This window comes from Erinaceus europaeus, chromosome X (assembly GCF_950295315.1).
Source record: "Erinaceus europaeus chromosome X, mEriEur2.1, whole genome shotgun sequence".
Classification (NCBI taxonomy): domain Eukaryota; kingdom Metazoa; phylum Chordata; class Mammalia; order Eulipotyphla; family Erinaceidae; genus Erinaceus; species Erinaceus europaeus.
This window is the reverse complement of record NC_080185.1, coordinates 91,999,353-92,025,994: the sequence shown is the minus strand read 5'-3', so window position 1 is coordinate 92,025,994 and position 26,642 is coordinate 91,999,353. Positions and strand designations below refer to the sequence as shown.

General features: G+C 42.3%; 1 long non-coding RNA gene across 2 annotated transcripts in view; it reads right to left on the bottom strand.

The window, feature by feature from the left end:
• Positions 1-26,366, bottom strand: part of LOC132535718 (uncharacterized) — a 79,438-nt gene extending 53,072 nt beyond the window's left edge. Inside the window, exons 1-3 of one of the 2 annotated variants that reach the window (XR_009547430.1) lie at positions 26,093-26,366; positions 23,442-23,556; positions 20,695-20,763 (exon numbers count right to left, since the gene is read on the bottom strand). This is a non-coding gene — a long non-coding RNA (uncharacterized LOC132535718). Of the gene's footprint in view, positions 1-20,694; positions 20,764-23,441; positions 23,557-25,656; positions 25,832-26,092 lie in introns of those variants that run through there. The other variant, XR_009547429.1, reaches the window with a different exon arrangement.
• Between the last annotated feature and the right edge of the window lie 276 nt (positions 26,367-26,642).

Below are 26,642 nucleotides of genomic sequence, written 5' to 3'. Positions count from 1 at the left end.
AGGACTGGACAGTGGTGCCACCTGGCTGAATGAATGCACGTTACAATGTGCAAGGACCTGGGTTCAAAGTCCCAGTCCCCACCTGCAGAGGGAAAACTTCCCAAGTGTTTAAGCAGTACTGCAGGTCTCTCTCCTCTCTCTCCCTCTTTCCCTTCCCTCTCCATTTCTCTCAGTCTCTAACAAATAAATAAAATACTAAACAAACAGACAAACAAGATGTTCATCAGCTGTATGGTTTCCTCACCAAGGATGTAGATTGGTGAACAGCCATTTTCTAGAACCATGGCAGGTAGGGTAAATGAGTTTTGAAGATTTTTGTGCTATCGGATGCTTTTGCCAAGAAGAAATGCCATTAGTCCTTAACCTGACTCACCAGCTGCAACCAGTTACACCTACAAGCCAGAAAGGGTCTAGACAGGGTCTAGAAAGATGTTCTAGAAGGCAGAGTAGAGCTTGCTACCACACATTAGTATTCACCTACTTTCTTGTCACTTCTATTAATATGACAAATTCCTAAATGGGGCCAATCCATACATATAATTAGACTAGTTTCTTCATTCCTCAGACTTCAGTTCTACTCCTGTTTTAATTAATGGTTCTCTCTCTACTAGATCATTCTGATCAGCACACAAACATATTTACTTGACTCACTTTCATTCATCTTAAAAACCAAAAAAAAAAAAAGGAAAAAAGATAACTTCATATTCCCCTTGTAGCTACTACCATTTCTTTGTTCCTATACACAGCAAATCTCCTTTCAGAAAGCTGCTATACTGACTTAATTCCCTCCCTCTCCATTCATCAAGAAAGGAGGGAAATTTGTAGGGGGTGAGGATGGGGGTGAAATACAGGTCCAAAAAGGATGACAGAGGACCTAGTGGAGGTTGTATTGTTATATGGAAAACTGGGAAATGTTATGCACGTACAAAATACTATATTTACTGTCGAATGTAAAACATTAATTCCCCAATAAAGAAATTTTTTTAAAAAGGAGGGAAATTGAAAAAAAATGAATGAGGTGAGAAACACACTCTCAGAACAAAACCTGAGAAAATACTTACCACTGACGGAACTACATTGATGGAAATATAAATTATGTTTGTCAAGCAGAGCTAATTAAACTAAAGTGCTTAGAAACTAAATAACATATCTAAGTAGCAAATTGATCAAAGAACCCAACACAAAGTAGAAAATATTATAAAGTGAGTAAAACACTTACTAGATATTAAATCAATGTTACTTAAAAACTATGGACAAATTGAGAAAAATAATCCACTTATGAAAATATCAGAGAAAATTCAGAATCTGAACAATCCTTCAAAAAAACTGAATCAGCAAGTAAAATCCTTCTTACAGTAAAAAAAAAAATAAATCAAGTGCCCAGATGGCTTCACCAGCAAATCCAACCAAAAATGGAAGGAAGCAGTTAACACGTAACATAAAAGACTTAACAATAAATTACATTAAACCTGCCAGAAAAAAAGGATCAAAGGGCACTTTTCACAACTTGGAGTTTAGATTGAGACAAATACAAAAACTAGACCTAGAGTGCTTAAAAATTGTAGGTCACTCTCATTTGTGATATTAAATACAAAAAAAAAAGCTCATCAAATCTACATTTACCCCTCTTATCCTACGGTCTTGTTGATCATTCCTAATACCAATAAAAAATAAAATTAAAAAAAAACCCTACATTTACAAAGGATACTATATCCTCTTCAGTCTGAATTTGAGAAATCCACATTTAGTTTATATTTCCCATCAAATTAATGTAACTGATCTTAAAAGAGAAAAATATTCTCAACAGCTGGAGAAAAAAAATGACATCTTTTGACTTGAAAATCAAGTAACATAAGGGAAGTTCATAATCTTGAACAGAGATATATGAAAATTCCATAATAAACAATATTTTGTGTTAAAACACTAAAATGCACTCATTTCTACAAAAGGAAATGAGACAAGATGTCCACCCCTTCATCTCTTCTTGATCCATTACAATAAGCAAGAAGCGGAAGGTTTAAAATGTAAGGGAAAGAAGATTATTTACAGGTAAGATTAGGTCACAAAATTGTTGCATGCAGCAAAGCACAAAAATTTAGTTTTTCACATCAATATCTCATAAAAATAAAATTTGAGGGGCCGGGTGGCAGCACAGCAGGTTAAGCACATGTGGTGCAAAGCGCAAGGATTGGCATAAGGATCCAGGTTCGAGCCCCTGGCTCCCCACCTGCGGGGGGGGGTGGGGGGGTGGGATCGCTTTACAAGCGGTGAAGCAGGTCTGCAGGTGTCTATCATTCTCTCCTCCTCTCTGTTTTGCCCTCCTCTCTCCATTTCTCTCTGTCCTATCCAACAACAACAGCTATGACAACAATAATAACAATAATAATAATAATAATAACAAGGGCAACAAAATCGGAAAAATGGCCTCCAGGAGCAGTGGATTCGTAGGGCAGGTACCAAGCCTCAGTGATAACCCTGGAGGCAAAAATAAAATTAAATTAAAATAAAATAAAAAAAAACAACAATAAATAAATAAAATTTGGAAAAACCTACCATTTTGATGTCAAAATAACCCATTACACAGAGATGAAATCTAACCAACTATTGGGCTGTCAGAAAAGTTATGGCACATTTTTGCACAGAAAAACATAGAAAAATAGGGCGTAATTTTTCCGACAACCCACTGTGTTTAAGCGCACTGTGCAGAAAACCAAATTGCTTCTTTGTAGATTAAAGATGGATGTCTCTGGATACTGAATATGTTGTCACTGAGTATATGTTGAACAAATAAAGCCAGATGAAAGAATATATGCTGGATTAATTCATTTACATCAAATTCCAAACCGACATGGCTTAAAGATAAATATTTATTTAGGTAGTAAAACCCTGAAACAAAACAAAGAAGGGATTTCCAGACAAGAGACCTGGGGGGGGAAGGGGGAGGGAGTGTGTGTGTGTGTGTGTGTGTGTGTGTGTGTGTGTGTGCGCGCGCGCAAGCATATGACTAGAAGGATCCTGAGACAGTTGTATTTTGTGGTCTTGGTGGTGGTTATATGACTGAGTATTTGTAGTGTTTCTTTCAGCCACAAAGCTTTCTCAATTTACTTTGCTATTGAAGTAACACTGCTTTATAATACCAGTTTCAAGTGTGCATCATTGAAAATCAACATATTAACTTCATCACTAGAAGACCAAGTTTACCCTTCAATACAGTGTGTTCCTTTTGTCCCAGTTGGCCCATTCCCCTCTTCATCTTTCCTTTCTGGTCACCACTGGCTGGTTTTATTTACTTTCTAGAGTTCCTACTATTTATATCATGTTTCTCTATGTGTATTGTATTTCATATCCACATGCATACACACACACACACATATATATACCCATATATATTCAGTCCCCAAAGAAACAATTTTGGGTGTGACAATAGAATCCACATGGTAACTGGATGTAGGAGACATAGGGTAACAAGTTTGAAATAATCTGAAGAAAACACCTTTGTCATTTAAAACAAGCAAAACAAACAACAACAACAACAAAAGGCCAACACACACACACACACAAAAAAAAAGCTGTTAAGTCATATGCGTTTTAATGTCAGAAAACTTGGACTTTGACCTTACCTCCTCCACATAGAAGCACTGTGACCTTGGGAAAGATTGATTTCTTTTTCTTTTTCTTTTTTTTTTTATAAATCTTTTAAAAAAATATTTATTTTCCCTTTTGTTGCCCTTGATTTTTTTATTGTTGTAGTTACTGATGTCAACCTTGTTGGATAGGACAGAGAGAGGAAGGGAAGACAGAGAGGGAGAGAGAAAGATAGACACCTGCAGACCTGCTTCACTGCCTGTGAAGGGACTCCTCTCCATGTGGGGAGCCATGGGCTCGAACCAGGATCCTTACACCGGTCCTTGCGTTTGCGCCACCTGCGCTTAACCCACTGCACTACCGCCCGACTCCCAAAAAGATTGATTTCTAAGTTAAGTCTAGATTATATATAGATAAATAGCAATTCTATTTAACTTATAAAGATGAACCTGGATATACCTATAGTATCTGATCATATGATGAAGGGCCAGTAAATGAATTTTGTCTGCATTTATCACAGCAATAAATGGGAGGCAGGTACTTCCCCATTCTTGGTACTGAGCTTGCAGTCTTGAGCTGACATTATTATTCTGAGCCTAGGTACACTACTCCCTACCTACCATTCAGGACACATCACTAGGAACTATTTCACTGGAAAGCTACCCCAAGGGATCCAGACCGTATGTAAAGAATTTCATGGGGCTAGGTGGTAGCTCACCTGGTTGAACACACACATATCACAGTGCACAGGGACCTGGGTTCAGTGCACTGGGATTTTAAGACCTCAGGCATGTGAGTCTCTTTGCATAACCATTATGCTATCTACCCTCACCCAAAAAAAAAAAAAAAATCAATTCTGGGAGTCAGGGGGTGGCGCAGTGGGTTAAGTGCACGTGGCGCAAAGCGCAGGGACCGGCGTAAGGATCCCGGTTCGAGCCCCCGGCTCCCCACCTGCAGGGGAGTCGCTTCACGGGCGGTGAAGCAGGTCTGCAGGTGTCTATCTTTCTCTCCCTTCTCTCTCTGTCTTCCCCTCCTCTCTCCATTTCTCTCTGTCCTAACAACGAAGCAACGTCAACAATGGAAATGGTAACCGCAACGAGGCTGCAACAACTAGGGCAACAAAAAGGGGGAAAAATGGCCTCCAGGAGCGGTGGATTCATGGTGCAGGCACCGAGCCCAGCAATAACCCTGGAGGGGAAAAAAAAAAATCAATTCTTTACGGATGTTCTGGTGATTTAATTTTAATTTACCCGCAGGGGGAAAGCTTCATGAGTGGTGAAGCAGGGCTGTAGGTGTCTGTCTCTTTCCTTCCTCCCTTCAGTTTCTCTCTGTCTCTAATAATCAGCTTACAAAACAGAAAAGAAAAATGTATTTTTAAAAAAGAATTTCATGAGTGAGAGTTTCTTGGTTTAGTAAAATTAAACTCAGTTCTCTGTTAATAACTCATTTCATGTGAGGGAAGTATTTTGGTACTGTCATACTCAGAGAAAAAAATAGAATATTACTTTCCCTTGGGGATTTTTCTCTTGTGATTTGATCAGAACAAACAGCACACTGAAAAGTCACTGTAAGTGTAACAGGTCAAGTTAATCCATGTCATAAAGTATTCCTTAAAAAAAGGTTAGCAGTATGACTTGTTTCTCTGTATTCTCTGTAATGTTTTGTGCAAAACATTATGTCTATCCACGTTTCAGAATTTTTTTGTTTTTGCTTTATTTTCCAAGTCTTTTTTTTTCCTATAGAAATCAGATCTAGGAGACAGCTCAACAGAAAATACTTCATTCCTAAAGCAGTATTTACCTACCCTGAAATTATTTCCCATTTGCTTACTCCAGGGTTGTTGTTTTTTTATTATTTATAAAAAAGAAACATTGACAAAACCATAGGATTAAGAGGGGTACAACTCCACACAATTCCCACCACCAGAACTCCTTATCCCATCCCCTTCCCTGGTAGCTTTCCTATTCTTTAACCATCTGGGAGTATGGACCCAAGGTCATTGTGGGATGGAGAAGGTGGGAGGTCTGGCTTCTGTAATTGCTTCCCCAACCACATGAATCTTTGTCGAAAGCTGCACACAGCACTCAAATCCTTGGCAATACTCGGAACTGAATGTATCTTAAAACTATGGAACATTTGCTGAACACCATACCTTTAAATGTTTCTGAAGTGCTATTTGTGCTGAATCTATCCCAGATCTGTCAATCTTTATGAGCCCTTCCCCTTCTCTTCATCCAGGTAGTTCGGTAACAGCTATAGTGGAGTAAGCTCGTTCATAAGTTGGATCATTATCATTGTATTTTGGAGCTGAAGACGTTAACTCCCAACATGTACAGCTAAACATCTGATCAGTTAGTACATGTGTATTTTTCTCCCCTGACAATAGATGCAAATAAATGGTATAATCTAGATTCTGAAACTCTCCTACTCCATAGGTAAGAATGCGCTTACTAAGGCAATTCTTTGAATCAATGGAATACTGTTAGGCTTCTGTGCTTTCTGTCCACATATCTTAACAAGAAATAAATGAGGTGGAAAGACAAGGGGTATAATGCTTTTGTATAGTTTCCTCTCCTTGTTGACTCATAAGTGAGTGATAGATTAACACTTACTTGAATAAAATTCATCAGTAAGGTAAGGGGCTAGAGATATAAAAGGCCTGTAAAAGTATAATTACAATCTGTTAAACTTAATAATCATGCTTACATGGGAACCACGTTCACTTATCCATGTACCAACAGTCAAAAAATATGGATATAGGGGGTCGGGCGGTAGCACAGCGGTTAAGCGCACTGGCGCAAAGCGCAAGGACCGGCGTAGGATCCCAGTTCAATCCCTCGGCTCCCCACCTGCCAGGGAGTCACTTTACGGGTGGTGAAGCAGGTCTGCAGATGTCTTTCTCTCCCCCTCTCTGTCTTCCCCTCCTCTCTCCATTTCTCTCTGTCCTATCCAACAACGAATGACATCAACAACAATAATAACCACAACAAGGCTGCAACAACAAGGGCAACAAGGGGGTGGATGGCCTCCAGGAGCAGTGGACTCATGGTGCAGGCACCGAGCCCCTGCAATAACCCTAAAGGCAAAAATAAATATATATATGGATATATGTGCATAAGTGTATTTGCATCATTTTGTTCCTCATATGCATAAACAACCATATAGAGCAATGCAAAGTGTGAAGATTACTAAAATACCTAATGTATAAGCTAAAATTAAATCACCAGAACATCCTTAAAGAACTGAGTTTTGGGGCAAGGGTAGATAGCATAATGGTTATGCAAAGAAACTCACATTTCTGAGGTTCTAAAATCCCAGGTTCAGTCTCCTGTCCCGCCATAAGCTAGCGCTGAGCAGTGCTCTGGTTAAAAAACAAAATAAAAATAGCAAGAATTAATGAGGGCTCAGGTGGTAGCACACCTGGTTGAGTGCATATGCAGCAATGCACAAGGACCGGGTTCAAGATCCCCCAACCTCCGACCTGAGGGGGAAAGCCTCACAAGTGTTGGAGCAGTGCTGCAGGTGTCAGTCCCTCTTCCTATCTCCCTAGTCCCCTCTTGATTTCTCTGTCTCTACCCAAATAAATAAACAAATAAAATCTAAGAAAAACTAACGCATTCAATTTTTCTTTTAAAAGCATTAATTTTTTGTAATGGTTATTATAAGCCTATTTAGAGTAGGGGGAGGAAGAGGGTAGTCAGAATAGGGGATTTTTAAAACTATTTATTGATTCCTTTTTGTTGCCCTTTTTTTATTGTTGTAGCTATTATTGTTGTTGCTGTCGTTGTTGGATAGGACAAAGAGAAATGGAGAGCAGAGGGGAAGACAGAGAGGGGGAGAGACAGACAGACACCTGCAGACCTGCTTCACTGATTGTGAAGCAACTCCCCTGCAGGTGGGGAGCCGGGGGCTCGAACTGGGATCCTTATGCCGGTCCTCACACTTTGCGCCACCTGCGCTTAACCCGCTGTGCTACCACCTGACTCCAGGGGATTATTTTCAACAGTGTACATCTACCAGCAGGTTGTCTCAGTTTGATTTAACCCTGTAGGTATATGATGGGGTTTCTTACTCTCAGCAAGTTTGCAATGACTCAGTAATGGAATGACTCATTTGCCTCAATGACTAAACTGGACCAGAGCTCTTCAGTGAAAAGCCTACAGCCTACCCTGTGGAGGCAGCCCAGAGGAGGAAGAGCCCAGGTTGGAAAGTTCCATGGGGAAATTGTCACTGGACTGCAAGAGGGAAGAAGTATACATTCACAAAACCATAAAAAATTTAAACAGTTCATTGATGAACTACTGGCAGAAAGTTTGCACAAAAGTTCAGCATCCAGTGAAAGCATTATTTTAAGAACTTGAAAAAGAACTGGCTGAAAGGCTGAAATGTATGTTTTGAAAGCTGTGAGTTTATAGGAGTCAGTCAGGACCCTGACACAAAGCTTATGACTTGGAAAAAAAAAAAAGACCTATTTAAGTTTTTTTTTTCCCATTATTTTCTTCTAAAAACAATCAAGTTTATTCTTTGAGACAAAGTGGATGGAATTGGAGAAGATTATGCTCAGTGAACTAAGGAGGTGAAGGACAACTACAGAATGGTTGAACCCATATGTAGATTATTGACAACTGAATATACAGATGTGAAAAACAAAATATCAAGAGTTGGGAGAACTACCGCGATTGTCTATGGGGGTGGAGATGGGAACATAGACCTTTGGTGATGGGAATGATAGAAAATAAATAAATAAACAAACAAACAGCAGCCAAGGAAGTGACACAGTGGACAAAGCACTGGACTTTTCAAGCATGGCGCCCCCAGTTTTATCTTTGGTGTCACATATGCCAGAATGATACTTTAGTTCTTGTTCTATCTGTCTGTCTGTCTCTGTCTATCTGTCTATCCCTTCCTCCCTCCTCTCACTAATAATTCTTGAAAAATATCAGGATTCTTCAGTCAACTTTCTAAGACAGAAAAGCTCAAACCTTCATTATTTACTCTGACCTTGAGAAATCAATTACAGATAATCAAATAAATCGCCAGGCACGGTCAGGGACCCTATTCTAATTAAAATACATTTACTAATATAGGTACAGATCTGTATCCATGGGCTACAGTATGCCTTAAAAACTAGGCAAACTGAGAGTCGGGCGGTATCCTAGTGGGTTAAGCGCACGTGGCGCCAAGCACAAGGACTGGCATAAGGATCCCGGTTTGAGGCCCCGCTCTCTGTCTTCCCCTCCTCTCTCCATTTCTCTCTGTCCTATCTAGCAACGATGACATCAATAACAACAACAATAATAACTACAACAATAAAAAACAACAAGGGAGGGAGTCGGTGGTAGCGCAGCGGGTTAACTGCACCAAGGACCTGCGGAAGGATCCTGGTTCGATCCCCCGGCTTCCCACCTACAGGGGAGTCACTTCAAAGGCAGTCTGCAGGTGTCTTTCTCTCCCCCTCTCTGTCTTCCCCTGCTCTCTCCATTTCTGTCCTATCCAACAACGACATCAATAACAATAACTACAACAATGAAAAACAAGGGCAGCAAAAGGGAAAATAAATAAATATAAAAAAACTAGGCAAACTGCTAATGTTGACTGAGCACCTGAGTTTGTAAAGGATTTTTATTTTAGATGAGAGAGAGAGATGGATGCAGGACACAGCACTTAAGCTTCTTCCAATGTAGTGGTAGTGTAGTTTCTGACACACAAACTCAAGGAAAAAAAGATTAACTATCAAAGAACAAGGAGCACAAAAGATTCTTTAGTTCAAAAGACTTATTTGAGGACCAGTGAAATAGCTTACTTGGATAGCATGTTATTTTTGCCAGTTGTGCAACTCAGGTTCAAGTCCAGCCCCACTGAATTGAAGGAGGCTTTAGTGCTGTGTTGTATTTCACTCTCCCTGCCTCCCAAAGGAAAGAAAAAAAAAGGAATTATTTTGTTCCAAAGATTCTACACAAATTTTAGTTGACTTCTAATGTTCTTTGAGTTTGATCTAGGAAAGTCTAATGAACACTTCATAACCTCAAATGTGCTAGTGAAAGTGTCAGGGGCCAGCAGTTTATAAATCCTAGGTTAAAAAAACTTAGAAAAGAAAAACAATTTTTAAGGAGTCGGGCAGTAGCACAGTGGGTTAAGCGCAGGTGGCGCCAAGCTCAAGGACCGGCATAAGGATCCCGGTTCGAGCCCCCGGCTCCCCACCTGCAGGGGAGTCCCTTCACAGGTGGTGAAGCAAATCTGCAGGTGTCTGTCTTTCTCTCCCTCTCTCTGTCTTCTCCTCCTCTCTCCATTTCTCTCTGTCTTATCCAACAACGACGACATCAAGAACAATAACCACAACAATAAAAAAAAAGGCAACAAAAGGGAAAATAAATAAATATTAAAACAAAAATTGGGTCTGAGAAGGTGGCCCAGTGGTGGTTCACATACCTGAAGCCCTAGATTCCTTCCCTAGCACTGCATAAAACTACAAGTTTGGATACTTCTACACACCAAGGAGTAGAATCAGCTGTAAGGGAGGGAAAGGTAACATAGGACACATGTAGGATAACTGCCTGAGTAAGTTCTGATTGGTATCAGTGGACCAGAATCAAGAATACATATGGAAAGAGACTGAGGACTCTCTATGCTGGACTGGGGACAGGCACCACCACCAGAAAGAGGAGAGAAATCGAAGGTGTCAGGGCCATTGGCAAAAGGAAAATGAAGAATCGTAGTGCTTAAAAACAAGCAAAGAAATCTTATTGTTGGTTCTTGGTCAAAACTGTAGAAGCAAATACACAAAGGTTTAAACAGAGAACAGGTAATAGTCTCAGAGAAGTAGGTGTGTGTGTGTGTGTGTGTGTGTGTGTGTGTGTGTGTTAACCTTGAAGAAGCTGTTGCATTAAGGCAGTCAGAGTTCCTAAGTGGCATCTATAAAAAGAGGATTTGCTAAAATAAACCCACTGTCCCTTACAGCGCTATATTTCAATGGCTCAGTTTACACCTTGCACATCAGATCAACCTTCACAAAGAATTGAAGTAGCAAGAAAGTCAAGGTGTCTATAACTTAAATATCCTTGAGCAGTTTTCACTCTTGACTTGTGACAGTGGCAGCCACAACAAACAGATGGTTACTACTGACAAGGGCTGTAGTCATTACAGACCTAATGGTAACTGATGTTCTTATAGCTCTTTACTGCTTATAAAGAGTCTTCACACAGCACCCTTTATGTTGATGTTCACAACAGTCCTGCGAAACTGGTTAAGGCTAGTACATTTGTCTCTGCAGTTTACAGTTGAGGAAAACTGAGTAAGAGAGATTGATGATGTGCCCAAGGCCCCAAAGCAAATAAAAGTAAAAACCGGAGACTTGATTCCATATGCAGAACATATAAAAAGGGGGTGGGGGGGCAGGTCTGTGCTGTGGTACACACATTACCATGTACAAGGACCCAGGTTCAAACCCCTACTGACCACCTGCAGGAGAAACCAGTGCTGTAGATCTCTCTCTCTCTCTCTCTCTCTCTCTCTCTCTCTCTTTCCCATTCTATCTCCCCTGTCCCTTTTCAATCTTTCTCTGTCCTATCAAATAAATAATAGGGACGAGCACTGGCAAACCTGGTTGCGTCTCCAACTACAGGGGCAAAGCTTCATGAGTGGTGAGGTAATGCTGTAGGTGTCTCTTTCTCTATCCCTCTCTATCTCTCATTCCCTCCTTGATTTCTGTCTCTATACAACAATATATTAAATAAATAAAATATTGGTTAAAAAATAAAATTCTTTTAAAAAAATCAATCAGACTGACAAGATAGCTGACTTGAATAGTGGGTTGCTTTGCCATGTGCACAGCACACCAAAATGCAGGAAGCCTCTGTGCTGTGGTCTGCCTACCTATTTACTATCAGTATTTATCAGTACCTATCTATTTACCTATCTCTCTATCTGTCTGTCTGCTTATTTATATCTATTTGAAAAAGAACCCCCCCAAAAAAATCACTTGCTTTTCAGGCACTGGGACATAGCTTCTTAATTTCCCTTTTGGCATCAGAATCACAGAAAGAAAGAAAGAAAGAAAGAAAGAAAGAAAGAAAGAAAGAAAGAAAGAAGGGAGGGAGGGAGGGAGGGAGGGAGGGAGGGAGGGAGGGAGGGAGGGAGGGAGGGAAGGAAGGAAGGAAGGAAGGAAGGAAGGAAGGAAGGAAGGAAGAAAAAAACCTGCTTCATCTTCATACTTTTAGCTAATATAGATAACATAGTTTCTCAAAATCCAAGTGAAACTGTGATTTCCAAGTGATATACAATTCGGACCCAAAAGGCTGAGATGCAAAGAATTAGGATTTAATTACGTTCATATCATATCATATAATATATATATATATATATATATATATATATATATATTACTCTTTTTTTTTTTCAGGAGAAGACAAGAGATCTGTTCAACAACTAAAACTTGTGGCAAGGCTAACGCTATCAGCCCTGGCCTCTGATACAGCTTCTGAGAAGTTAGCACAATTGCTCCTTAAAAATGAAATGATTCCAATTTGAATAACTGAAGGGACCTATTCTCTCCTTTTTACATGCATTGACTACTAATGATAAGAGTTTTTTTTTCCACCATGTTATTGCTAGAATTTAGTACCTACCTGATTATACCATGACTGGCAGCCATTTTCTCCTTTCTTTTCTGATGGAGATTGAAATAGAGGGTGCCACATTTACGCATCCCCATGCACCACCGACATGGGTTCAAGCCCCTGGTCCCTACCTGCAGGTGGAAAGCTTCACATATGGTGAAGCAGTGCTGTAGGTGTTTCTCTTTCTCCCTCCCTATTTCCCCTCCTCCTCAATTTCTCTTGTCTAGCAAATGAAATAAACAAGCACTAAAAGAAATAGAAATAGAGAAGAAGAGAAGCAGGGAGAAAGACAGACATCTGCAGCACAAGTCAACCACTTGTGAAAATTTCCCCCTGCAAATGGGGAGCCGAGGCTTGAACCCAGGTCCTCACACAGGGTAAGATGTGTTCCCTACCTGCTGTGCTGTCACCCACCTAGTCCTTAACCATACTAGAATTCTCGTGATCAAGTTCTCCTAACAAATGGGAGGTTCTGTAATGACAGTCATGCTGCATTTTAGTACAAAAGAGAAGTGAAAGGGTCCAATATGAAATTCACCTGAGAATTTCAAACCAACTGAAACTGCTTCCATAAACATCTAGAAAAACTCCAACATACCCATGGTTAAGATCTCTGGAAGCAGGGAGTCGGGCAGTAGCACAGAAGGCTAAGCGCACATGGCGCAAAGTGCAAGGACGGGTGCAAGGATCCCGGTTCAAGCCCCTGGCTCCCCACAAGCAGGTGAGTCACTTCACAAGCGGTGAAGTAGGTCTGCAGGTGTCTTTCTCGCCCCCCCCCTGTGTCTACCCTTCCTCTCTCCATTTCTCTCTGTCCTATCCAACAACAGTGACATTAATAACCACAACAATAAAACAACAAGGGCAACAAAAGGGAATAAATAAATAAAAATTAAAAAAAGACAGAGAGGAATTGATAAAGGAGGGAGAGCTAGAGAGGTAAAGAGGAGGCAAAGTGACATCTGCAGCCCTGCTTCACCACTAGTGAAGCTTTCCCCCTGCAGGTGGCATCCAGGAGCTGGATCCTGAGTCCTTGTGCACTGTAATGTGTGTGCTTGCTTTACCAGACGTGCCCCCACCTGGCCCCCTAACTCTATTATAGTATTTCTTAATGTACTCTAGGGCTTTAAAAGTGTCTCTTAATAGGCAGCAACTCGGAAATCCAAATATTCATGCTTTCACTCTGTATAGTTCATTAACAGCTGGAAAGGCACACAAACGTTATGACTGGGAGAACCACAACTGCTGTCCACTAGGAGGGCATCTTCAATTCTCACACACGGTGAGGAAGAACACAGAGGAACCCAGTTAATAATCTCTCTGTTCATTTACCAATGCTCCCTTGAACAGGGTTTTTTTTTTTTTTTTTTTGATAGTGGACGTGAGAGACAAATAAATGATCAATACTCATGGGTGCTGCATGGGAACTTCAATGTCCCAGGGTATCCCTAACCAGCCTCTGGGAGTGGCGCAGTGGATAAAGTGTTGGCTTCTCAAGCATGAGGTCCTGAGTTCAATCCCCGGCAGCACATGTACCAGAGTGATGTCTGATTCTTTCTTTCTCTCTCTCTCTCTCTCTCCCCTATCCCTGTCATTAATAAATAAATAAAATATTAAAATGAAAAAGAAATGTTTCTCTTCCATTTCGCTAGCACTAAAGAATTGCCCCACCCCACAGAGCTAATGGTATTTCCTCAAGACCAGAAAGAAGCCGGAACCATCTTAAATATGCTTTGGATGAAAAGATAAGAGAATATTAGAGGGAGGGGTGCAAACCGTAGTGCTACCTTGGTCAGACTCATCTTTGATGCCATTAGACACCATGAGTAAGGTCAAAACTATCGTCCTTTCTCAGTGAAAATCACCTATGTCAAACCTCTGGATGGAACCTGGTTGAATCTCATATTCCTGATCCTAGCTAAGTACAGCAACTGCTTGCAAAAAGTGGCTACGATTACCCTCTTCCCTTCAAGAGATGGAATCTATTTCCCCATCTCCTGAATCAGAACTGGCTTTGTGGCGTGTTATTGGCTAACAGAATTCAGAGGAAGTCATCTTGTGCCAGCTGCATACCAAGGCCCCTCTAGGACTTTCCCATGGTTCCATGCTCTCTCAAAACTCTGCCACCAACTCTGATCTGGTCTGATTACAGAACAGAAACCAGGCAGAACAGAGAAGAGCAGAAGGCCAGACCCCCGAGAGAGCACAAATAAGCAAGCTCAACCATGTCCAAAGACCTTTCCAGATCCAAAGAGCTGTTGAGCCAAGTCCTACCCACACTGCCAAGCAACAGAGCCCAGAGCTAACTCAATACTGGTTGTTTTAAGCCCCTAACCAAACCAAGATCATGAGGTTTAAGCATCAAAAGCTAAGTGATGTAATAAGGAGTGAATTTCTTCATGAATTCATCATCCAGCGAACATTTAGTAAATGTCTTCAGTATTTTTGGTAGTGCTCTCAGTAGTTACTGAGATTAGTTATGTTACAGAGCCTACACTTATGTAGTTATCTCTTCTAACTATGGTTAAAGTATGAATACGAATGTCTAGCTACGTAGAGGAAAGAAAGGCTCAAAGAAACTGTCACATTTGGGTGGATTTTCGAAGGAAAGAAAAAAAACTGCAATTCACCAATAGACAGGAAAGGATATCAAAAGTAGAAGAAACAGCATGTGCAAAAGCACAGATGCTGGAAAGAACTCAACTAGTGTCCTAGGAACGGAAAATAGTTAAGGACAGATGGAGTGTGGGGATGTAATGGCAGACGATGGAGCAAGAAAAGCAGGCTAAAGGGAAGAAAGAAAAAAAAAGCTAAGGGTGTCATACTGCAAATCAGGCCCAGGGTTTTGAAAGCAACTTGTAGGCTCTGGGGTCGGGGAGCACGGTGGCTACAGGTCAACAGACTTTGCATGGCTAAATCTTTTCTAGGAAAAGAAAATCAGTAACAAGGGGAGAAGTAGAGGCAAAATTAAGAATCAGGGTAATCAGTTAGGATGCAATTCCTCTAACTCTAAAGAGGACCTGAGCCACAAGGTGAATATAGGGAGGAGATATTCAAAGATAATTCTGAGATATTGAAGATAAAGAGGAGATATCGAAGGATGTCTATGAAAGGCGCTCCAGAGAAAGGACAAAGAGGGGGGCCAGGTAGTGACACACCTAGTCAAGTGCATGTGTTACCATGCACAAGGACCTAGGTTCAAATCCCTGGTCCCCAACTGCAGGGGGAAAGCTTCAGAAATGCTGAAGCAGTACTGCAGGTGTCTATTTCTCCTTCTCTATTCCCTTTCCCTCTCAGTTTCTCTCTGTCTCCTCAAATTAAATAAAGTTTTTTAAAAAAAGAAAGAAAAAGAGAGAGAGAGAGAGGAGAAAAAGAATCAACAACCTTGAAGTTGTATGGGAGGACAAGAGACAGTGTCAAGATTTCTACTTCAGGACCCCCAGACTAGTGACAAGTAAATTAATCAAAGTAGAAGAGCAGACAGAAGAGAAATGGTAAGATGGGAGGAGAGTTCTTAAATGTTACTTGTTACTAGCGAAAGAGATCAGAGCACCAGTCAGTTCTGGCATATTCATTGCTGGGAATTGAAAGAAGGAACTCAGGTGTGTAAGTCCTATGCCCTATCACTGAGATATCTCCCAGCCCCGTGTGATTTTCATGAAGGTACCTATGAGACAATCAGTAGAAGATACCCAGGAAGCAGTTAAATATCTTCATCTGCAGTGTTCATGCCTTTAGGTTCATGATTAGTCAACAATTTGTTCTGCATTATACCTTAACTCTTTTTCAGCCACCAGGTTCCAGATGCTAACATGATGCCAACCCGACTTCCTTGGGCAGAGGGCCCCACCATGAGTCTTGGAAGTGTACCTCCCCAGATCCCTGCCCTACTAGGGTAAGAGAGAGACAGGCTGGGAGTATGGATCAACCTGTCAACACCAATGACCTTCCTTCCACCTTCTGCACCCCACAATGATCCTGGGTCCATACTCCCAGAGGGGTAAAGAATAGGGAAGCTATCAAGGGAGGGGATTGGATATGGAGCTCTGGGGATGGACACAGTGTGGAAATGTACCCCTCTTATCCTAGTCTTGTCAATGTTTCCATTTTATTATATATATATATATATATATATATATATATATATATATAGTTGTCATAGAAGTCATACTGTTATTAAAAAAATGTGTCATGACTTTTCCAACAACCCAAACCAACAGATCTGGATATAATGTTGAGGAGTCAGTCAGTGGTGGTGGGGGGGGAATAGAAAAGGAAATGAAAAATGAGGAATCTTTAGAACAAAAAGCAGAAGGAAAGACAGGTCGACACAAAAGTGAGTGGCTGGGAGTGGCACACAGGGTTGAGAGCAGATTACCATGCACAAGGACTCCAGTTCAAGCCACCCATGTGGACCTGAAGCAAGGAAGCTTCACAAGCAGTAAAGCAGTGTTGCAGATGTGTCTCTCTCTCTCTCCCTCCCTCTCTCCCTATCTCCCCCCTCAATTTCTGTCTCTAGGGGTCAGGCGGTAGGGCAGCAGGTTAAGCACACGTGGCACAAAGCGCAAGGACCACGTAAGGATCCCGGTGAGAGCCCCTGGCTCCCCACCTGCAGGCGGAGTCGTTTCACAGGCGGTGAAGCAGATCTGCAGGTGTCTTTCTCTCCCCCTCTCTGTCTTCCCCTCCTCTCTCCATTTCTCTCTGTCCTATCCAACAATGAACGACATCAAAAACAACAATAATAACCACAATAAGGCTACAACAACAAAAGCAACAAAAGGGGGAGAAAAATGGCCTCCAGGAGCAGTGGGTTCATGGTGCAGGCACTAAGCCCCAGCAATAACTCTGGAGGCAAAAAAAATTCTGTCTCTATCAAAATAAACAATAAGTAAAACTAAAAAGTAGATATGAGGGCTAGACAGTGATACACCTGGTAAAACACACACATTATTGGGAGTCGGGCGGTACCAGCAGGTTAGGTGCACGTAGCGCAAAGCGTTAATGGACCGGCTAAGGATACTGGTTCGAGCCTCCGGCTCCCCACCTGTAGGGGAGTCGCTTCACAGGCAGTGAAGCAGATCTGCAGGTATCTTTCTCTCCTCCTCTCTGTCTTCCCCTCCTCTCTCCCTATCCAACAACGACGACATCAGTAACAACAATAATAACTACAACATTAAAACAGCAAGGGCAACAAAAGGGAATAAATAAATAAATAAAAACTAAAAAAAAAGTTTTTAAAAAAACATACATTACAGTGAGCAAGGACAACTGTTCAAGTCCCCAGTCCCCACCTGCAGGAAGGAAGCTTCACAAATAGTGAAACAATACAGCAAGTATTTCCCTCTCTGTCTTCCCCTTCCCTCTCCATTTCTCTGTCTACCCAAAATAAATAAAGAAATTTTAAATTTTGTACTAAGTAAAAAAAGTGAATGTGGATAACATAAGACATTCTGGGAGGTGTAAATGGAGAAGAGGAGAAGCTAACTAATGGCCGAATCTTGAAAAGGATGGATATTTTAGGGGAGGGAGAAGTAGCACGGAACAATAGTAAACTCCTTTGGGGCTGAAAGAACAAGTATTGTTTACCCTTGGGGATCATTCAGAAAACATAGATAACAAATTAAGGAATACAGAATAATGTGTTGGCAAGAGACAGCAACTCGCAAGTAGATTATTAAAAATATTGAAAAAAAGCACTTTATTTTTCCAAATGCTTCCTCTTGTACCTTCCGTAGCACAAGAAGATGAACGACTCGAATTCTTAGAGCATTGATCCGAAATACACCTGTAGCTCATTCCTTGCATCCAAATGGATGGATTGGTTTTCAGTAACGAACAAGTTGCATTTTAAATCAAAGTAGGCAAAGATTTCATAAACAAAGACCAAAAAAAAAAAAAGCAATATAGTCAAAGAAATATCTGTTACCTAGACTTTACTTAGAACTCTCAAAGGCACATTCTGGGAGAAAATCTCTCTAATACAAATATCTGACCAAAAATTTATGTGCAAAATATGAACAATTCTTATAAAGAAATAAGAAAACAGAGCTGCAGAGTTGGCATACTTAGTTGAGCACACACAGCACCATGCCTTGTAAGTTCCTTCTCCCCACCTATGGGGGTGGAGGGGACTTCACAAGTGGTGAAGCAGTTCTGCAAGTATCTCTTTCTCCCTCTTTATTTCCCCTTCCCCTCGATTTCTCTCTAGCAAATAAAAACAGACAATTAAAGGACACTGGGAGTGGTGAATTTATAATCCATTGAGCCCCAACAATAACCCTCGTAGCAGTTAAAAATAATAACTTACAAGATTGGGCATTGTTCAAGGTGGTATAAAATTTAAATTAAAAAAAAGAATGATAATAATTAAGAAAACAACAGAGGCTGGGTGGTGGTTGAAAACAACAGAGGCCTGCTTGAGTGCACATATTACAGTGTGCAAGGACCCAGATTCAAGCCCCTGGTCCCGAACTGCAGGGGGAAAGCTTTATAAGTGGTGAAGCAGGGCTGCAAGTGCTTCTCTCCCTCTCTCTCTCCCCCCTCCCTCTCGACTTCTGGCTGGCTCTATCCAATTAATAAAGATAATTTTAAAAATCTCTAAAAAAGAAAACAAATTAAAATGGGAAGAAAAGAAAGGAAAGGAACTACAAAAAAGTTATCCAAATGCCCAAAACTATATAAAATGGCATTTAGAATGATTATTCACCGGGGAACATAATAGGCCACCTTAGACCCATTAGGATGGCTACCATTTAAAAAAATAAATAAATAACAATGTGGACAAGAATGTGAAGCAAATGAAAATCTTGCAGACTAGTGGTAATCTAAAGTGGTGTAATCAGTATGGAAAACAACACAATAGTTTCTAAAAATAAATAAATACAAAGAATGACCATATGATCCAGTAATTCTATTTCCAGTTAATATACCCAAATCACTGAATGTAGAACCTGAGAGAAATATCTATATGTTGACGTTCACGCAGCATTATTTACAAAAGCCAAATGGTAGTAGTTATCCAAGTAACCATCGAGAAATGGGTAATCAATATATGCTATGTACATACAACAGAATATTTTTTACTCCAACTTAGAAAGGAAGAAAATCTTTTTTTTAATCTTTTTTTTATTGGATAGAGACAGCCAGAAATTGAGAGGAGGAGGGAAGCTAGAGAGGGAGAGAGACAGTGAGACACCTGCAGACCTGGTAAACTACTTGCAAAGCCTTCCCTCTGCAGGTGGGGACCCGGGGCTCGAACTCGGGTCCTTGTGCACTGTAGCATGTGCGCTCAACTAGGTGCGCCACCACCTGGCCCCGGAAGAAAATCTTGATACATTCTATAGTGTGGATGAACCTTACACTAAGTGAAATAAGCTAGTCACAAAAAGACAAATACTATGTGATTCCATTTATATATGTGATACTTAGATGGTCTAATACAGGGACAAGTAGAATGATGGTTGCCAGAAGCAGGGCAACGGACAATGGGATCTATTGTTTAATGGGTACAGCTTCAACCTTCCTTGGTAAAAAGAGTTCTAGAAACTGAAGGTGGCAATAATTATCCAAAAGCGTGAATGTGCTTAACAACTAGTAAATGTATATTTAAAATTGGTTAAGATGGTCAATGTTGTGTTTCAAAATTAAACTTTTTTAATTCTAAAAATGCACAAGGGAATCCCACTGTGACAGCCACCAAAATAGCTAATATTAAAAAGACAAAACAAAAACAAAAGCTCCTGATGGGAACTCTTACAGACTACTTGTGGAATTTAAATTAGTACAAGCACTTGGGATAGCTGTATGGTTCTATCTACTAAAGCTAAAAATATGGAAAATGAGTGGTGGGCATGTGTACCAAAAACCATTAGCAAGAATGTCCATTGCTGTTTTAGTTGGAATGTTCTTCAATTTATTGCCACATTTATGGCTTGCACAACTCCACTGTTCCCAAGGGCCAGGGTGAAAGAGGAAGAGAGGTAGAGAGAGAAAGAAGGGCTGGCAAGATACAATAATGGTTCTGCAAAAGACTGGTTATGCAGAGCCTAAGGCTATGAGGTCCCAGGTTCAATCCCTAGCACCACCATAAGCCAGAGTTTATGAAAGAGCAGAGATACCTCCAGCACTGCCCCACCATACTCCTGAAGCTTCTCCTTATTCCCTCCCTCCCTCCCTCTCTCTCTCTCCCTCTTTCCCTCCCTCCCTCCCTCCCTCTCTCTCTCTCTCCCTCCTTCCCTCCCTCCCTCCCTGTCTCTCATGTTTGGTGAGCCGCCACTCAGCCCTAGCTGTATTCATATTTGTGGTGTATCTGGAAGGTATCTGAATTGGAAAGGCATTTTACTGACTCAACAGAAGATTAGAACTATTAATGAACACAACATGGATGAACATCAGACATGGTGTTATGGAAAAAAATACATACAATAGTTCCTGTCACATGATACGGAAGAACACAACTAATAGATGGCATTTAAGATAGTATAATGTGACCATTTACCTGCAGGTTGGAACTGAGATGAAGACTGACCCAAAGAGGCAAAAGGGGATCTTCTGCTTCTTGACCAACCTGGAAAGTAGTCAACAGGTATACACACATGTAAGGAATCACTAAGCATTGTGGTGCATTTTGTAAGCTTTATTGTACAGGGTTTCATATTGTACATCTTGTGATGGCTCAAAAATAAATTACTGTCCCTGTAATGAGAAGGCTATGGTTAAAAAAAAAAACAGTTAAATCTTCACCTTGCACTTTTCCTTTCTGATTTAGAAAAGTGAATCCCTAAGCCTTTAAGGTTCACAATTTGTTTGCCTTTATATGTTAACTCTTTTTTTAGCCAGCAGGTTCCAGATGTTAACATGATGGCAACTGGACTTCCCCGGACAGACGACCCCACCAGTGTGTCCTGGAGCCCCGCTTCCCCAGAACCTCTGCTCCATTACAAAAGCGAGACAAAGGCTGGGAGTATGGATCGACCTGCCAAAGCCCATGTTCAGCAGGAAGCAATTACAGAAGCCAGACCTTCCACCTTCTGCACCCCGTAATGACCCTGGGTCCATACTCCCAGAAGGTTAAAGAATAGGAAAGCTATCAGGGGAGGGGAGGGGATACGGAATTCTGGTGGTGGGAATTGTGTGGAGTTATACCCCTCTTATCCTATGGTTTTGTCAGTGTTTCCTTTTTATAAATAAAAATTAAAAAAAAAAGAAATGTGAGGGTAAAATAAATACATTATTTTCTAGTTTCCCAAGTTAGATAATAAATCGAAGACCCAGGGGTCGGGTGGTGGTGCACTGGGTTAAGCGCACATAGTACTAAGCGCAAGGACCCATGCAAAGATCCTGGTTAGAGCCCCTTGGCTCCCCTCCTGCTGGGGTGTCATTTCAAAAGCAGTGAAGCAGGTCTGAAGGTGTCTGTCTTTCTCTCTCCCTTTCTCTCTTCCCCTCCCCTCTCAATTTCTCTGTCCTATCCAATAAAATGAAAAAAAAAAAAAAAAGCCTCCAGGAACAGTGGACTCGTAATGTAGTGTAGTGCAGGCATCGAGCCCCAGCAATAACCCTGGAGGCATAAATAAATAACTTTAAGGCCCACACTGTGCAAACATAGGTGTCCCTGAACATGAGGTTGCTTTCCTTTATCCATGAGATCTTTACAGTGAAAATCTCTTCAGTCTTTATACTTCCTGAATCAGAGCTCTCATTTTGCTTTCTGTTGAGTGTCCACTTTGATCATTTTATTATTTTTTCTTTTCTTTTAAACAAAGCACTGATCAGTTCTGGCTTATCGTGGTGTGGGGGATTGAACTTGAGACTTCGGAGCCTCAGGCATGAAGAGTCTCTTTGCAGAACCATTAAGCTATCTATCAATCCCAGTGATTTGATCATTTTAAGCTTCAACAATCACATCTGAATTTGAATTTCTTTTACACTCTCACTGACAGGGGCTAAGCAAATCTGTAGGGTGGGAATAGATAGCATAATAGTTATGCAAAGAGACGCTCATGCCTGACACTCCAAAGTCCCAGTTTCAATCCCCCTGCATCACCATAAGCCAGACCTGAGCAGTGCTCAGATAAAAAAAATAAAAATAAATTTTTTAAAAACCCTGTCCTCAGAAAGGCAAAATGTCAAAAAAAAAAAAAAAAAAAAAGCACAATGTGTCACCACAGTCCACCACTGTGATGAATGCATACAACTCCAGAGCAAAGAGAAGGCTCATCTTTAAAACCCATTTTGAGACCTGACTCTTATATAATCCTTTTAACATCCCCATGAGAGAACCATTTTCAGGAGAGAAAATTAATACCTACGAAGCTGACCTGAGTACCCCACTCCTGCCCTGGAAGCTGGTTTTATTATTTGTCAGTATGCTCCCAAGCTGCTAAAAGTATGAATATACAAATCTTGATTCTTCAATAATAACCAAAGGCATCTTTTGGGAATTGGCCATTTTTGATCCCATATTAAAGCTGTTGTTAATTCGGTCAAGCAGGTGACTTATGGCAATACAAGTTGGCTTGGAAAAACATCAAGGCAGGAGAAGGGGAAAAAATGAGGAAATCGTTAAAAACAATAGGGTCAGTTAAAAAAATATAATACATTCATTGATATTTTGATCTCATAGTTGTCAAATCGAGTAAGAAGCAGCTTTTATAAAGAAAAAAAATGTTTTTTTTTTTTTCTTATTCAGCAAGGTTAACTTTCATCAGCAGTGTACCAAATGAAATCGCTCAGAACAATTAGGCAGCTACACAGAGATTCAGTAAAGCAAGAATCAAGCAACAAATGCAAAGTCATGGTCACAGTGCAAAAGCCGTGTTTCTCCTCTGGAACAGTAAAAAGTAAGATGACATAGTGTCTCCTTTACTTTTAGTCAAATGCACTGTCTAAATTAGCACACACTTGCTTTCTCTTTGGAGTACACCTCAAAATCCAGCATAGTGCTCCCCAACCCGCTTGACGGGCCTGGGTTTGAGATCAAGGCCACCACACCAGAGCACAACGACAACAGAGAAGAGGCTCATTGCTGTCTGGGGTGGCTTGCCTTCTTTGTCTCTCTTCCTCTCTACCTCCCACTGACTACTTGGGAATTAAAAAAAAAGTGGGGAGTCAGGCAGGAGAGGTTTAGGGGTAAGGTGGGGTTGGAGGCCCCTCTCACTTAATGAAAAGTCTATATAAATGTCAAGTTACTATTAACAGAATGCAGTCAGCAACACTAGGTGAAAGGAAGATTAATTTTTTACATACCTGTGTTTTCGGTTTGTTTTTGTTTTTTTCTTCAGACTCCTAAGCTTGCTAGGTATCTTCATTCTAGTTCAGAAATCATTTCTGGTGGTTCCTTTTTTGGCTTCCACACTGCCACCTGTAGACATGAAAGAGCAATAAACCATGCACTAGCCACCCAGGAAGCCTCTTGCCTATGCAAGTGATGGGCTGGGGGGAGGAATGGGATAAAATAGCTGCTCCAAAATGTAAGTGTCCTTTCTCTGTGGAAAATTTCTCTAAGTCCCTCACAAACCGTCACTCTCAGGTCACCTCCACTTACCAGTTTATCAAAGGAGATGGGAGTCACAGAAACCATTCACATGCCAACTTACAGCTATTTTAAGACCCGTCCTTAAAAAAAAAAAAAAAATCAAACGGCAAGTTGACCACCCTATTCCCTGTGCAAATAGTAATTCTGACACAGACAGGACAGAGGAGAGACCTAGAAAAAGATTACGTTGCTGCTGTGGTTGTGGAACAACCATTTCAAGTCCTATTAATTTTATCATGAATTAAACTTCCCCGCAATCTTTTTTTTTTTTTTTCCACAAGGCCCCATCTCTGATCTGAATGTGAAATGTGTAAAAGGTCTTAGTTACACTCCACCGATTTTTTTTTTTACCCTTAAAAAAGAAAAGTCATGATGACTAGAAACCCAGAGCAAGTAATCAATAAACAAACAACAACAAAATCCATGGACAACTATCCATGAGTTAAAACAGCCATTAAGTGAGATAGGTGTGTCTGTGTGTGTGTGTAAGAGAGAAAATGGCAGAACTCACCCAAGTGAGCAGAATAGGTGGGGGACCATACTACGGTGTGTGTGTGTGTGTGTGTGTGTGTGTGTGTGTGTGTGTGTGTGTGTGTGTGTGTGTGTGTGTGTAAAAGAGAGAGAGAGAGAGAGAGAGAGAGAGAAAAAATGATGGCAGAACTCACCCAAGTGAGCGGAATGGGTGGGGGACCATAAGAGAGAGAGAGAGAGAGAGAGTGTGTGTGTGTGTGTGTGTGTGTGTGTGTGTGTGTGAGGGGGGGGGAGAGAAAAGAAAGGAAGAGAGACAGAGAGAAAAGACAGACACAGATTCTACAGTTAACTGAGAATAACAGCCTGCACCAACCACTGACCTCCTTCAAGTTCCACAGTCGACCTAGGACAAGCTCCCCAGCTCCAGCACCTTAGCCACCACCCCCACCCCAGAAAGGTGAGATGACACCATAAGGCACCTCCAAAGCACGCCTGTCGACCCCAACCAGGGGCCTTAATTTAGCCTTATCGGAGACGCGCCCCCATTTAGCCTCAATTTATTTTAACAGCCTCCGCGGCCCCCACCCCCAAAAAGGCCTGGTGAGGTTTAAGGAATTGCTGCGAATCCCCCCAAAAAGCAAATCTGCTTGAGCCGCTCTCCTCCTCCGTAACGCGGATGTAGAAACACTCGCAGAACCTGCCTTCCTCCTCCCCAACCCAGCACACTCACCCGGCCATCCAAGAGGATCCTTAGGGGACCCGCCAGTGAACGATCGATCGTGCTCCCACGTGCCCTGCGGCTCCAAGTGTGCACGTGCACACTCGGTCTTGGGAAATTAAGTTCAGCCACCCCATCCCGCGTTCCTGCACCCTACCCCACCCCACTTTTACCGCACACTGGCCCCCAAAATCGCTAGGACGCTCCCATGCTCAGACACTTGCCCCCGAGACAATCCTCCAGCAACTCTAGCCCCCTCCCCCCACCCACGCCCCATCCCTGAACTTGCCCCAGCTGGCCCTGCCACCGCTCCCTCTTCCCGGGTCCCTACAGACCAGCGGGAGCAGAGCATGGGGCGCCCTGACGGTGCTGGGTATGGACTGCAAAAGGGGATGGGAGGGCCACTGAGATTGCGGGCAGGGAAATGGGTGGCAGAAGCTTCCAAATCCGCTGCGGAGCTCAGCTCAGCAGAAGCTACCGGGGAGTGGGGAGAGCCGGATCGGAGAGCGGGTGCCTTGGGAAGGCGTCCCTCCACTCACCCTGGCGCACCTCTTCCCCACCTAGTACAAGGCAAGCCAGCCGGCGTGCACACAGCCAGGGGCCATGCACCTTGCCTCCCTCCCTCCAGCATCCGGACCTGCCCGCGCCTCGCCTCCGAGCTCAGCGTCCCGGAAGGGAGGGGATCTGGTCCGCCGCAGCCCGGGAAGGGTCCGTGCGCGGTGCTTGGGGGAGCCCACCTGCGCGCAGGGTGGCCTTGGCCGCGCGTGTGTCCGCAAGCTGCGCCGTCTCGGCTCCAGCTGGAGGTTGCGGCCGCCAGACTCCTCGCTCCCTTGCAGCTGCGGTGCTGGCTCCGCTCCTCCGCCATGGGCGAGCTTCTCACCTAGCCAGCAGGTTCTACCACGGTCTCTCCGCTGCCTAAGACTCAAGTGTCCTCCCCGCCCCTTTCCCGCCGCCCCGCATAGCGCTCCGCCCCCCGTCCGCCCGTCCCTGCCCAAGCCCAGATGGGGGCTGCTGGCCCCCCGCGCTTCAGGCGGCCGATCACCCTACCCAACCACCACCAAACCTAGTCTCAGGAGGAGGAGGGGCGGGTGGAGGGGGTCCCCTTGGACCCCCCAGCTCGCGCCTAAGCCACTTCCCCGTTTCCTGGTGCCTGCAGAGACAGTCCGCACTTACCCTGCAGTCACCGCAAGCTCTTCCCTCGCTCTTCAGGCTGTGAAGTTTCGAGCTCCCCGCAGGGCACGTTCCAAGGACCAGAAAGTACCTCGTGTCTTGGGGGTGAAGGGGGTTGGTGTAGCGGGGTGGAGTGAGCTAGCTAGAGGCGGCGAAGAAATTAGCATGTCAACTGCCAGGGGATACAAGTTGATGCCTGTGCCTTGTTCTGTTCCATTAAATACCTGGATGTGCTGCTTTTCTTGTTTAAAACCGCAGCAACAGTCAGAGGCTTGAGTCTAAGATTCCCAGGCTAATTGGTCGCAGAGAGATTTTTTTTTCCCTTCAGTTTAATGGTGCAGAAGACAAACTCTATTATAAAGTTGCTTTATATATCAGGCCACGTTTCGAATTTAAAAAATTAGCAAAATATAAATAACAGAACAGCTGTGTTTTACAGAATCAGATCCAGTGCGTGTGTTATTTTTTAAGCCTGCTGTAATTACATTAATTGGGTTCGCTTTTAAGTGTATTTGAGGTGTTTCTTAAGAAAAGGAGCTCAGAATTTAGGGAT